Consider the following 15,302-nt stretch of genomic DNA (forward strand, 5'->3'; position numbering starts at 1 on the left):
TTTTTGTTGTTATTGTTGTTCAGGATATGTAACTCTTAATGTGGAAAAGTCATTTTGTATTTTAATTATGTTATTTTAGTTAACTAATTAGCTGGTTAGTTAATTTGACTAAAAGTTTACCTCTTGTTCTTCCTGCTGTTTTCTAGCTGCCTTTTCCTTTTCCTTCTTTATTCCAAGTTCTTCCTGTGCCTTCTGCTCTTCAACAACCACTCCTCATGTAAGTTTTACCCATTGATATAATGATGAAATAACAAAACAGAATAGAAAGCATTCGACAAATACATGCACACATAAACATAACAGCAAAGGACACATTTTGAGAATGATTAAATGTCACGAAAGATATTTTATATAAAGCCCTTAAGCAGGGGTAAGAGATTTAGAAGATTATCTTTCCTATTCTATGCACTTTAAAAGTAGCAATTACAGGCTTACAAAACTACAAAAACCTGACGTCTGCCATAAACTTTTCGACTACTACTCCATCCAGTTAAGAGACTTCTGTGGTTTGTCCACAAGCACCTAAACTGCTGAAAGAAGGAAAGTATCTTTTGAAAATAAAGAATGCTCAGGTTTCAAGATGACAAGTTAGAAAAATTAATTAGTAGTTGTCTTTTTTTAAATAATAAATTATAAGAGAGATGTAACCTTAAAATGTCATATCTCAGGCATCCAATAATAAAAGTTTCTATTTTACAGGGGGGCTTTATTTCAAAGTTTATTTACCAATCAGATGCTGAGAACCAAAATTGCATTTTACCATGGAACTTGTAAAGGAGAAATGAAATATGAGAAGCATTCTATGTTACTTCAATAATACCAACAGTTAAAATAAGGTTTTATGTCTAGCCTTGGGATCTAACTATAATTTTAAATATTCTGTGGTAAAGTGTATTCAATTTCTAACTACAGATTCCAGAAAACATCTTTTAGCTATTGTGAAAGCTAGCTTATTGCCTATGTCAATGTTCATGTGTATATTGGGGAGTATATATAGATATTTCAGTGTGCAGAACTCTGATTTAAAGAATATTTAAGGTACTTGTAATTGTACATAAATTTAAGACCACAAAAATAGTAAAAAATTAAAAATTTTAACTATAATAGCTTGAATATACAATATATAACTTTAAAATAGTGCATGATATCATACAGTATTTTCATGTAATTTATTTTCTTAATTTTTCAACAAGTAAGTAGTTTGCAACTTAGGAATAAACAAAGGTCAAAAAGACACAAAGATACACGTATAGTGATTTGAAACATTTCACACAGGTAAGAAAAATAAAAACAAGTTCCTGTTTCAGACCATATTTATTATCTTCTTTATAACAGAAATCTACAAAAGTAACAAAACAGAGTTATTATAGTACCTCATACCGGCTGACACTGTGTAAACACTATATATGTTTCATCTTATTTAGTCTCCACCGTTCTATGAGGTAGATATTATAATTTATTTCATCCCTATACTAAAGATAAAGATACTGAAGCTGAGACTAAGAAACTTGTACACAGTTGTACAACTAGTAGCAATTAGGACCACAACTTGAGCTCAGATCTGGCTGAAGCCAACTCCATGCTCTCAATCACTGACACATTTTTAAAAAACTAAATCCTGAAAAATACTAAAAGAAAAAACTAGCAGAGTATTTTTGATACCTTGGGTTTGAGGAGGAATTTTAAAGTCAGAGACTGGGGGCTGGCTGCGTGCCCCGAGTGGTTGAGTTTGTGCACTCCACTTTGGTGGCCCAGGATTTGCTGGTTCGGATCCTGGTCAGGGACGTGGCATGCCTCATCAAGCCATGCTGAAGCGGCGTCCCACACAGCACTCACAAATAGCACATACAACTATGTATTGGGGGGGCTTTGGAGAGAAGAGGGAGGGAAAACAGAAGATTGGCAATAGATGTTAGCTCAGGTACCAATCTTTAAAAGAAAAAAAGAAAATAAAGTTGGATACCAAGGTCAGGTATTGGAAATCAAATTATGAAATTTGACATGAGAATGAAATTATGAATAATGCTGTAAGACGAATTAGGCCTAATAATAAATGGGGAAAATATGTCACATACATAATAGACAGAATATTAATATTCTTAATCAAGGAATATCTTTTACAAGAAATGAAAAAAAATTCAAAAAGAAAAAGATGTAAGACTTAAGCAACTTATAAGTAGGCAATTAAATTAAAAAACTTCAACCTTATTAATTAAGAAATATACATTACAAACAATGAAATATAATTTTCACCATAGAAGTTTTAAGTTGATAACATCTAGAGTGAACGAAGATATGAAGAAAATGGGCACCTTCATTCACCGTTGGAAAAGCTGAAAACCAGAATGCTTTTTCTGCCTAGTTATCTCCATTTTATGTATACCACTTCTTTGATCCTAGCAGTTTCATTTCTAAGCATTTCCCCAAGGAAATAACAGAACAATCATGAAATTTATACAAGCATAGATACTAACGGGACCTTTTAGATAATAATGAAGATCCATTATAACCTGAATGTCCATCAATAGAGAACTATAAAAAATGTAGACTAATTATGCTATGGGCCAGCCCTGTGGCTGAGTGGTTAAGTTCACGTGCTCCACGTTGGAAGCCCAGGGTTTCACCAGTTCTGATCCTGGGCACGGACATGGCACTGCTCATCAGGCCACGCTGTGGTGGTGTCCCACATGCCACAACTAGAGGGACCCACAACTAAAAATACACAACTATGTACCAGGGGGCTTTGGGGAGAAAAAAGGAAAAATAAAATCTTTAAAAAAAAAGGTAAATAATAAGAATAAATTATGCTAGAACCATACAATAGATACTATGTTGCCATTAAGACAGTTGAATTAGATCTCTGCACTGATAATGAAAGATATGTATTGCATATTCAAAGAAAAACTCAATTAATAGAAAAACATATATAAATACTGTCCCTTTACAGAAATACACTCATACTATACATTTGCACTAAATTCTTTGTAACAGTGGATATCTTCAGGTAGATTGCATTTATTCAAGCCCTTTCACTTTATATCTTCTTAATTGTTTGAATTAGTTAGGCTTTTATTGCATACACCATTATGAATTAGCAAAAGCAGTGAAAAACATTTTGGTTAAAATATAGAAAGACAGCAACATTGGTGGAGTGAGCTGTTCCCCTTGTCTCTCCCCTTTAGAATTACAAGTAAATGGACATTCCTTGATCAGTGGACGATACCCACACAGCATACCAGGATGCCTGACAGACCTACACAGCTATACGTCTGAAGGTGGATTGACTACCCTCAGAAGGTGGTGGAGATAGGTCAGCATTCTCCAGTCCCCAAGAAGCCTGGTACATGCATGAGACTGCTGTCCTGGCCAGAGTGCTCATAGCATCACTGAGGCCCCAAGGATTGGAGTGCACCGTGGTGCGACTGTAGAGACAGATGATGGCAACCCTGAGCCCCTGTGTGATAGCTTTCTTGTCTGGTAGTGGAGCCTACAGAGCTGTGTGGTCCACAGGAAGTGGCTCAGGCTCAGAGCCAGTGGGGAGGCCCCACTCACCAAGTAGAGCTGAGTAGGCTTGTGTGACCTAGGAGCAGATGGCAGCAGATCTGCATGCCTGGGTGAACAAACTCCCAGTTGCCACAAATGCCCATGGTCCTGTTGCAGCCCTGAAGTGGGGAGTGCATCTCAGTGGGACAATGGGAATAGGCAGCAAGAGCCCTAAGCCCCTAGGTGATTGCTGTCTGGACCAATGGGAGAGCCCACAGTCACACTGCAGTCCCTGAGTGGTCCGGCTTGGACTGAGTGGAGAGGCTCCACCCATCAAGCACAACAGCTGGTGTGACAAAGGAGCATGACCAGGAGCAGACAGTGGTGGATCTGCACACCCAGGCAAATCCCCAGCAGCTGCAAATTCCCATACTACCACTGCAGCTCGGGAGTGTGGAATCCAACTTGGTGGGACTATGGGAGAAGGCAGCAGCAACCCTGAGCACCCATACGATTACTGTCTCATCTGGTGGGAGGGCCCACAGTCCCAATGCAGTCCTGGGAAGTGGCTCAGGCTTGGACCCAGGGAGGAGGCCCTGCCTACCAAACACAACACCTGGTGAGACAACAACTAGGAGGCCAGTGGCAGATCTGTGTGCCTGGGTGATCCAGCTTCTGGCTGGGCTGCTATGAATGTCCATAGTACCACTGCAGCCCAAAGGAGGGGACACGTCTCAGCAAGTCTGTGGAAGCAGGCAGTGGCAGTCCTGAGCCTGATGTGATTGCTTTGCCATTCAGTGAGAGAGCCCACAGGGCTGCTGTGGTCCCAAGTAGTGGCCCATGCTTGAACAGGGACAGCTGACAAGGATTGTCGTGGGCTCCAAATAAACAGCTCCTGACCCCCCCAGGTGCAACGGTGGAAACTGCGACCAGATACTGTCACTATGCAATAGCACAAATCCACTCCATCAGGTAGCATAAAGAAATATAGTATTACTCCAGACCAGAGGAACAGGACAAACACCAAGCAATCAATCCTGAAGGCACAGAAAACTACAACCTAAATGACAGAGAATTCAAAATACTTGTCATAAAAAAATTCAATGAGTTACAAGAGAACTCAGAAAGACAGTTCAATGAAATCAAAATTATGGAACAGAGGGAATTCTTCAGAAAATAAATGGAAACTATAAAAGAAACCCGAATCAGAAATGCTGAGTATGAAAAACACAAAGGATGAGAAAAAGAAGAATCTGGAGTTCTTAAATAACAGAGCTGATATAATGAGGGACAGAATTAATAAGAGGACAGAAATACAGAAATGCTTCAGGTAGAGGAGCAGAGAGAACTAAGACTAAAAAGAAATGAGGAAATTCTCCAAGAAATATGACTGAAACAGGAAATGCAACATAAGGATTTCAGGTATTCCAGAGGGAGAAGCAAGGGAGAAAGGAGCAGAGAACCTGTTCAAAGAAATAATACCTGAGAAATTCCCAATCTGGAGGAGCTGGAATTACATGTAAATGAAGCCAAAAGAACTCCTAACTACAAGTATGAAGAAATATAATACTCCAGATCAGAAGGAAAAAGACAAACACCCAGAAATCAATCCTGAAGCCACAGATTTATCAATCCTTGTAAAAAGACCTTCTCCAAGGTAGATCTTAGTAAAACCGGCAAAACTCAATGACAAAGAAAAAATAATAGGGCAGCAGGCAGAAGAAAATAACCTACAAAGGAACCTCTATCAGGCTTTCAGTGGGTTTCTCAGCATAAACCTTACAGGCTAGGAGAGAGCGAAATGATATATTCAAAATTCTGAAAGGCAAAAAATATGAGCCAAGAATACTCTATCCAGCAAAAATATCCTTCAGATATAATGGGGAAATAAAATTTCCCCAGATAAACAAAGGGAGTTCATCACCACAAGACCCAACACCCCTGCCAAGACATGATCAAGAGGGCCCTCATATCTGAAAAAGAAAAAAAAAAAGAAGAAGAAAGGGGTTACAAAGCCTGGAGCAAGGAGATAAATAGGCAGAGAAAATCTGAAAATTGCAACTCTCTATTAGAACAGGTTAGCAATCAATCGTTACTCTAAAGATAAACAGAAGGAAAACACCAAAAATAAATATAACCACTTCATTTTACCACAAACACAACATAAAATGGAACAAGTTGTGACAACAACAACTTAGAAGGGGAAGAAGAAAGGGCTGGAACCTGTTTAGACTAAGAGAAAAAGAGGCTATCAGAAAATGGACTATCTCATCTATGAGATCTTTTATACAAACCTCATGATAACTACTAAACAAAAAACAGAGACATAAGTGATAAATAAAGAGAAAATTGAGAAAACCATCATAGAGAGCCACCAAACTGAATTGGTAGTTCAAAATACACAGGACAAGAAACAAGGGAAATAGAGAACAAACAGAGAACAAGTGATTAGATGGCAGTATTAAACCCTCACATGTCAATAATCAATCTAAATGTAAATGGACTGAATTCCCCAATCAAAAGATGCAGAGTGGCTGGAGGATTTAGAAACAAGACCCAACAATATGCTGCCTCCAGGAAACACATCTCCGCTCTAAAGACAAAAACAGGCTCACAGTGAAGGGATGGAAGATGATACTATAAGCTAATGGAAAACAAAAAGAAAGAAGGTGTTGCCATACTTTTATCAGACAAAGTAGACTTTGAGATAAAAAAAAAAGAGAGAGAGACAAAGAAGGGCAGTACATAATGATAAACAGGACACTCCACTCAGAGAACATAGCACTTATAAATATGTATGCACTCAACACAGGAGCACCAAAGTACATAATACAACTAATAATTGATCTAAAAGGAGACATTAACAGCAACACAACATCAGCAGGGAAACTTAACACCCTATTTTCAGCAATGAATATATCAATCAGAAAGAAAGTCAGCAAGGAAACAGTGGTACTAAACAAAAACTACACTGAGGCACTTAATAGATATATAGAGAGCACTCCATCCAAAATCAGCAGAATACAATTCTTCCCAAGTGCACATGGAACATTCTCAAAGACCAATCATATGCTGGAAACAAGGCAAGCCTCAATAAACTTAAGACTGAAATCCTACCACATATCTTTTCTGACCATATGCTATGAAACTAGAAATCAACTACAAGAAAATATCTGGGAAAGTGACAAACATGTGGTGACTAAAAACCACACTACTGAACAACTGATGAATCATTGAAAAATTAAAGGAGAAATCAAAGAATATCTAGAGACAAATAAAAATGATTATATACCATACCAATTCATGTGGGATGCAGCAAAAGGGTTCCAGGAGGGAAATTCATAGCAATACAGGCCCCCTTTAACAAACAAGTAAAATCTCAAATAAGCAATCAAACTACACCTAACAGAAATAGGAAAGAAAGAACAAAACCCCAATGTCTGCAGCATGAGGGAAATAATAAAAATTAGGGCAGAAAAAAGTGAAATTGAAACAAAAAAAAGCAGTAGAAAGGATCAGTGAAAGTAAGAGCTGGTTCTTTGAGAAGATAAACAAAATTGACAAATCCTTAGCCAGACTCCCTAAGAAAAAAAGAGAAAAGGCACAAATAAAGAGGAGAAATTACAATACATACCTCAGAAATTCAAAGGATTACAAGAGAAAACTATGAAAAATGATATGCCAACAAATTGGACAATTTAGAAGAAATGGATAAGTTCTTAGACTCATATTACCTCCCAAAACTGAATCAAGAAGAAATAGAAAATCTGAATAGACCAATCAGAAGAGATTGAAACAGTAATCAAAAATCTCCCAAAAAGTAAAATTCCAGGAACAAATGGCTTCTCTGGAGAATTCTACCAAACATGCAAGGAAGATGTAGTAGCTATCCTTCTCAAACTATTTCAGAAATTGAAGAAGATGGAACACTTCCTAATATTTTATGAGGTCAACAGCATCCTGACCCCAAAGCCAGACAAGGACAACACAAAGAAGGAAAACAATACACCAATTTTGCTAAGGAACATAGATGCAAAAATCCTCAACAAAATATTGGCAAACCAAATACAGCAATACATCAAAAGGACAATATACCATGATCAAATGGGATTTATATCAGGGACACAGGGATGGTTCAATATCTGCAAATCAATCAATGTGCTACACCACACTAGTGAAATGACAATTAAAACCACAAGATCATCTCAACAGATACAAAGAAAGAATTTGATAAGATCCAACATCCATTTATGATAAAAACTCTCATTAAATTGGGTATAGAAAGAAAGTATCTGGACATAATAAAGGCCACATTTGCCAAACCACAGCCAACATCATACCCAAAGAGGAAAAACTGAAAGCCTTGTCTCTGAGAACAGAAACAAGACAAGGGTGACCACTGTCATTCAACATAGTACTGGAGGTTTTGGCCAGAGTAATTAGGCAAGAAAAAGAAATAAAAGGTATCCAAATTGGCAAGGAAGAAATGAAACTCTCACCATTTGCAGATACCATTTTATATACACAAACCGCTACAGAATCCATTAGAAAACTGTTAGAAATAATCCACAACTACAGCAAAATTGCAGATACAAAATCAGCTTATGAAAATCATTTGCATTTTTATAATCTAATAATGAACAAATAGAAAAGAGAACTCAAGAATACAATCCCCCAAAAAAGAATAACATATCTAGGAGTAAGTTTAACCAAGGAGTCGAAAGACCTATACAAGGAAAACTATAAGACATTACTGAAAGAAATCAATGATGACATAAATAAATGGAAAGCTATTCCATGAACATGGATTGGAAGAATCAATATAGTTAAAATGTCCATACTACCTAAAGCAATCTACAATTCAATGCAATGACAATCAGAATCCCGAGGACATTCTTTTACAGAAATAGAATAAAGAATCCTAAAATTCATTTGCGGCAAGAAAAGGCCCCAAATTGCTAAAGCAATCCTGAGAAAAAAGAACAAAGCTGGAGGCATTGCAATCCCTAACTTCAAAACATACTACAAAGCTACAGCAATCAAAACATCCTGGTACTGGTACAAAAACAGGTGCACAGATCAACGGAATTGAGTGCCCAGAAATAAAACCACACACATATAGACAGCTAATCTTTGACAAAGGAGCTAAGAACATACAACAGAGAAAGGAAAGTCTCTTCAATAAATGGTGTTGGGAAAACTGGACAGCCACACACAAAAGAATGAAAGTAGACCATTATCTTTCTCCATACACAAAAATAAATGCAAAATGGATTAAAGACTTGATAATGGAAAACACTCCTAGAAGAAAATATAGGCAATAAACTCTTTCACATTGGTCTTAGAAGGATCTTTTCAAATACTATATCTACTCAGACAAGGGAAACAAAAGATGAACAAGCAGGACTTCATCAGACTAAACAGCAGCTCCTGCAAAACAAAGGAAACCAGGAACAAAATAAAAAGACAACCCACAAAGTGGGAGAAAATATTTGCAAATGATTTATCTCACAAGGGGTTAATCTCTAACATATGTAAAGAACTCATACAACTCAACAACAAAAAAACAAACAACATGGCCAAAAAATGGGCAGAGCATGTGAATAGACACTTTCCCAAAGAAGATATACAGATGACCAATAAACACATGAAAAGATGTTCAACATCACTAATCATCAGGGAGATTTAAATTAAAACTACACTAAGATACCATCTAACACCTGTTAAAATGGCTATAATCACTAAGACTAAAAATAGCAAATGTTGGAGAGGGTGTGGAGAAAAAAGGGAACCCATGTACACTGCTGGTGGGAATGCAAACTGGTGCAGCCACTATGGAAAACAGTACGGAGGTTTCTCAAGAAACTAAAAATAGAATTACCATATGACCCAGCTATCCCACTACTGGGTATTTACCCAAACAACTTGAAATCAACAATCCAAAGTAACATATGCAACTCTATGTTCATTGCAGCATTATTCACAACACCCAAGGCATGGAAGCAATCCAAGTGCCCATCGACCAATGATTAGATAAAGATGATGTAGTATATATATATATATAAATAATGGAATACTACTCAGCCATAAAAAAAAGAGAAAATCATTCCATTTGCAACAACATGGATGGAACTTGAAGATATGATGTTAAGCAAGATAAGCCAGACAGAGAAAGATAAACACTGGGTGGCTTCACTCATATGTGGAATATAAAGAAATACATAGACAACGAGATCAGACTAGTGGTTACCAGAGGGAAAGGGGATTGGGAGTGTGGACATAAGGACTGAAGGGGCACAGACACATAGTGACTGACAAATAATGTACAACTGAAATTTCACAATGTTATAAACTATGATTACCTCAATAAGGGGGGGGGGGGGGGGAAGAAAGACCACCTGTAATTTTAGGCCATCACCTAGGGATGCAGATATTTTATGCACTGCTTTTTTTTTATTGCGGTTTCGCTGGTTTATAACATTATATAAATTTCAGATGTACATCATTACATATGTCAATTTCTGCATAGATTACATCATGTTCACCACTCAAAGACTAATTAAAATTTATGACCACACACTTGTGCCTAATCACCCCTTTCACTCTCCCCCCACCCCCCCCATGCCTCTGCTAACCACCAATCCAATCTCTGTTGCTATGTGCTTGTCATTGTTTTTATCTTCCACTTTTGAGTGCGATCACACAGCATATGACTTTCTCCCTCTGATTTATTTTACTTAGCATAACACCCTCAAGGTCCAGCCATGTTGTTACAAATGATGGGATTTTATAATTTCTTATGGCTAAGCAATATTGCATCATGTATAAATACCACATCTTCTTAATCCATTCGTCCCTTCATGGGCACCTAGGTTGCTGCAGTGCTTCTTATAAATTACGTTCCGTAAAAGTTTTTAAAAGTACCATATATATTCTTTAAAGTTACCATAGACATTAAACATAAAGGCACAATATAATTAACTCATCATTAAAAAAAGAGGAAACTCCATTGGTACAAAATAAGCAAAAGAAATATAGTCCATATTAGTAATTAAACAATCAATAAACATACAGAAAACCCTTCCAGAAACAAAGTATATAATGATTTCTTCTTTTTACAGATGAGGAAAGTAGAACAAAAAGGCTAAATCAAATGCTTACAGGGATAGTGACAAGAATCACCTTTATGCCTTTGGGTCATATCTCACACCCTGTGTCACACTGATGATTGAAAAAATGGCAAGTTCTCACCTAAATATGACGACCTGTGGCTCATTCTTTTGTGTAGGAGTTCCTGAGATGAGAATGCAGCATATCCTTCCTTCCTTGAAGACTACAATTCCACTAGATTTAAAATAGGTTGTACAACTCAGTTGTTGCTTGCTTCTAAACAGAGCATACTTCTTTCACTAAACTTTTTTTTAAGAAAAATAGACTTTACCTGTGCAGCACTATTAGGAACACAGCAAAATTAAGGAGAAAGTACAGAGCTCCCACAAATCCTTTGCCCCCACAAAAGCACAATCTCCCCAGGTATCAACATTGTACAATGTTTTATGAAGAAAACCTGTATTAATAAAACTTTAAAATATTCAAATAAAATAACTGAGTTTACTTTAAGCTTTTAAATCAGTCCTGACCTCTCTATCTTCAACAGCTTCTCTTCTTTTAGTTGTTCTTCAATAATAGCAGCATTCTCTTGCTCCTTTTGTGACAGTACTGAAGGAATTAAATGTTTATTAAACTGAGTACTGCAAAACTTTGGTCAATAATTCAGCAAAATGTTTAAACATATGGAATTGTTAATCTTTACAATAATGGTACAAATCTGTCTTGTAAAACCTGCTAATAATAAAGGCTCCAAATGGCAAAATTTTGGACCATTTAAGCAACAAAAAAATATACATGTAGTAGACAACACATTGTAGTTTTTAAAAAGTCCAGAATTCTATAATAATACTCGAAAAGGTGGTGGGGATGCAGGAAGGAACATACATCTTCACAAAAGAAAGACAACTAAAAGACACAGAAATCATCATTTAGAAAATACCCATTGTAAAAATTATCTTAAGCAAAGATGCTAAAAGCACCAGATGAAAAGTTATTAGGCACCAGATATTTACACAATTTCAATATATCATCCCACAGATGAATGCTAATTAATTACAAAGGTTCTGGAGGCTGGAAGTCCGAGTCTGAGACTGAGGGTGCTAGCATGGTTGAGTAAGGGCTCTCTTCTAGGTCTCAGACATCTCTTTATATCCTCTCATGGCAGAAGTGGAGAGGGAGCTCTCTGGCACCTCTTCTTATAAGGTACCAATCTCATTCATGAGGGCTCCATACTGATGAGATAATCCTCTCCCAAAGGCCACATCTCCTAATACCATCATGTTGGGGGTTAGGATTTCAATATATGAACTTTCAGGGATACACAAATATTCAGACCATAGCATTCTCCTGCAGGTCCCTGAAAATTCATGTCCTTCTGACATATCAATTAAAATGTCTAAGTCCAAAGTCTCATCTAAACAGATATCAGCAAGACTCACAGTATGATTCATTTTTGAGGCACATTCCTCTCCAGCTATATATCGTGAAATCAACAATGTTGAGTGCTTCCAAAACACAACGCTGGGACAGATGCTTGGGCCCAGGGCAGGCTGCCACAAAATATCTGACAATGCCATACTAACTATTTTGAACTAAAGTTACTTGTTTTAACTTAAATTTTTCACCATCATCTCTCTGTTCTCCTTGAAAGCAGGAAATAAATCTCCCATATTAAAGGCATTCTTGCCATACCAGGAGATAGACACCCCTTATAATTAGAGTTAGGGAATTCAAAGCCTGTATAAACAAATCTTGTTACTTGTATTAATTTACTACCCCAAGCCTAAACACTGCTCAAATTCCTACTAATTATGTATCCCAAACTTGTTTCTTTGTCTTGTCAAATCCTTACAAATTTATTCTTTTTGTGTGTGTAAGAAGATATAAATTGCCTGATTAGTTCACTCTCAGAATCATTTTTATGATCTCCCATACATAGGTGTTAAATTTATTTTTCTCCTGTTAATCTGGCCTTGTGTCAATTTATTGCTAGAGTCCAGTCGTAGAACTCAAGAAGTGTAGAAGGGGCAGTTTTCTCTTCCCCTACACAGGTATAGGGTAGACATTCGTATTTCAAAAGGGAGGAACAGGAAACGAGAAAGAGGTAACAAGCGCAGAGCAAAGCTAAAACTTAAAGACTCAAGATGGTTGTGGTCCTATATTCCCCATATAGTAGAGGCGGGGTTAGACCCCCAACACTATGGGTGGCAGTGTCTCCATGACATTCCTGGGTATAGGCTTTGTCCAAGCTCTCATGGGTTGGAGTCCTGTGCCTCATGCTCTTCTGGGTTGTAATCAGACATCTGTAGCTATACTGGTTGGGCTTCGGGGGTGCCCCACACCCATGGCTCTGCTGGGCATTGGCCCTAGCAGAATCTCTCTACTAAGGACCCTCTTTTCAAAGTGTTCTGCCTCTCAGGCCCTTACACTTTAGATCTGTGATGGGCGAGGCAGCTGCCATGATCTCTAAAATGACTTCAGGGTCATTGTTCCAATTCTTAGACAACAGGTCCTGGCTGTTGTTGAGACTGCTGACCTATACCCCCACTGTCTTGATGAATAGCTCCTAGCTACAGCTGATATGGTGAATCACGCCAATCTCCTTATCAAATTCAGCCAAACCCTCATTTTCCCTCTCAAACACATTTTCTTATTTCTTTCAATATGGATCGGCTCAGAATTTTCTTAATTTTAAAGTTCTGATTTCTTTATTCTTTAAAGATTTTTAAAATCTTTTTTCCTTTTTCTTCCCAAAGCCCCCCAGTACATAGTTGTATATTCTTCGTTGTGGGTCCTTCTAGTTGTGGCATGTGGGATGCTGCCTCAGCATGGTTTGATGAGCAGTGCCATGTCCATGTCCAGGATTCTAACCAACGAAACACTGGGCCACCTGCAGCGGAGCGCGCGAACTTAACCACTCAGCCACGGGGCGAGCCCCTCTGATTTCTTTTTGATTAACAATTCCACCTTCAAATCGTTTCCCTCTTGCATTTTACTATAAGCATTTTAGAGAAACCAGACCTGTTTCAATACTTTGCTTAGATATTTCATCAGCCAAATATCCCAGTTCATTGGTCACAAGTTCTACCTTCCATAAAACACTAGGAAACAAACATAATTCAGCTAAGCTCTTGGACATTCTATAACAAGGATCACCTTTCCTCCAATGTCCAACATGTTCCTCATTTCCATTTGAGAACTCATCTGAATGGCCGTTACCATTCATATTTCTACCAACAGTCTATTTACGACCACTTAGGCATTATCTAAGAAGACTAAGCCTTTCTCTATATCTCTCTGCTCCCACTGAGCCCTCAGGAGAATGACCCATTCATGGCAATGTAGATTTTTGCTTAGCATGTACTTCCAAACTCTTCCAGCCTCTGCCTATTACTCCATTCCAGGGCTGCTTCCCCATGTGTAACAAATACACTTTTGAGGTATTTATTATAGCAGCATCTTTACTTCCTGGTACCAATTTTCTGTCTTAGTCCATGTGGGCTTCTATAACAAAATACCACAGCCTAGCAGCTTATGAACAGCAGAAATTTATTTCTCATAATTCTGAAGGCTAGATGTTCCAAGATCAAGGTGCCAGCATGGGCAGGTGAAGGCCTTATCCAGCTTGTATCTTATTATGGCAGAAGGAGAAAAGAAGTTCTCTAAGACCTCTTTTATTGAGGCAAGCAACTCATTCATGAGGGTCTGAGTCCTCATGATCTAATTACCTCCTAAAGGTCCCATGTCCTAATACCAGCACATTGGGCATTAGGACTTCAACATATGAATCTGGGCGCAACACACACATTAAGGTCACAGTAACATTAAGCACTTACATGACCAAGAATGCAGCACCCTGACATAATAGGTCTCCTGATGTGTGTAGTAAGAAGTACACCATCATCCTCTTTGTAGTACTTTGCCATAAAAATTGTAACATGAGAAAAGCATCAGACAAACCCAGAATGCACAGCATTTTGTAAGATTCCATAAGACAACTGGCTTCAGCATTTCAAAATAATCAATCCTGGTAATACAAATATCATGTTAATATATATGATGAATATATCCTAAATATCTTCTTACATATGATATCAATCCTGGATATGTATACAGCCAGTAGTATATCATACCATTTAACTCTTATTCATTTACACACATGCAAATTTATTATTATGGTTCTACAGAAAAATGTTCTTATTCTTTGAAGATGCAACCTGAAGTATTTAGGTGTGAAGCATCACATATCTGCAACTGATCTGTAACCTATTCAGAGAAAACGTATGTATATAAGAATGTGTTTCTATGTGTGTACATATATTCATATACATATATAGACACATATACATATGCAAATACAAACAGGCAGAGAGAAAGAGGAGAGAGAGAACACAAATGTTAATTGGTAAATCTAGGTAAAGAGTTCATAGATGTTTATTATACTATTTGTTTTAACTTTCTGTACATTGGAACATTTTCAAAATAAAAACATGATAAAATTATTTTTCCTACAATAAAAATGATATCTTGTTCTATTTAAATTTTAAATTTAAGAGACAAAAAGCAGTAAGAGTGGAGGTGGAGAACAGAGGGGAAAATGAAGAAACCTGAAGGAAATACAACAGAAGTTCTTCAAGATTCAGGAGATAGCAAGCTTAAAACAAAATTTTCTGTTATAGATACTGAGTATAGGTCCAAGCAAAGTCTCA

The sequence above is a fragment of the Equus quagga genome, unplaced genomic scaffold, assembly GCF_021613505.1.
Source record: "Equus quagga isolate Etosha38 unplaced genomic scaffold, UCLA_HA_Equagga_1.0 HiC_scaffold_32_RagTag, whole genome shotgun sequence".
In the NCBI taxonomy this organism is placed as follows: Eukaryota; Metazoa; Chordata; class Mammalia; order Perissodactyla; family Equidae; genus Equus; species Equus quagga.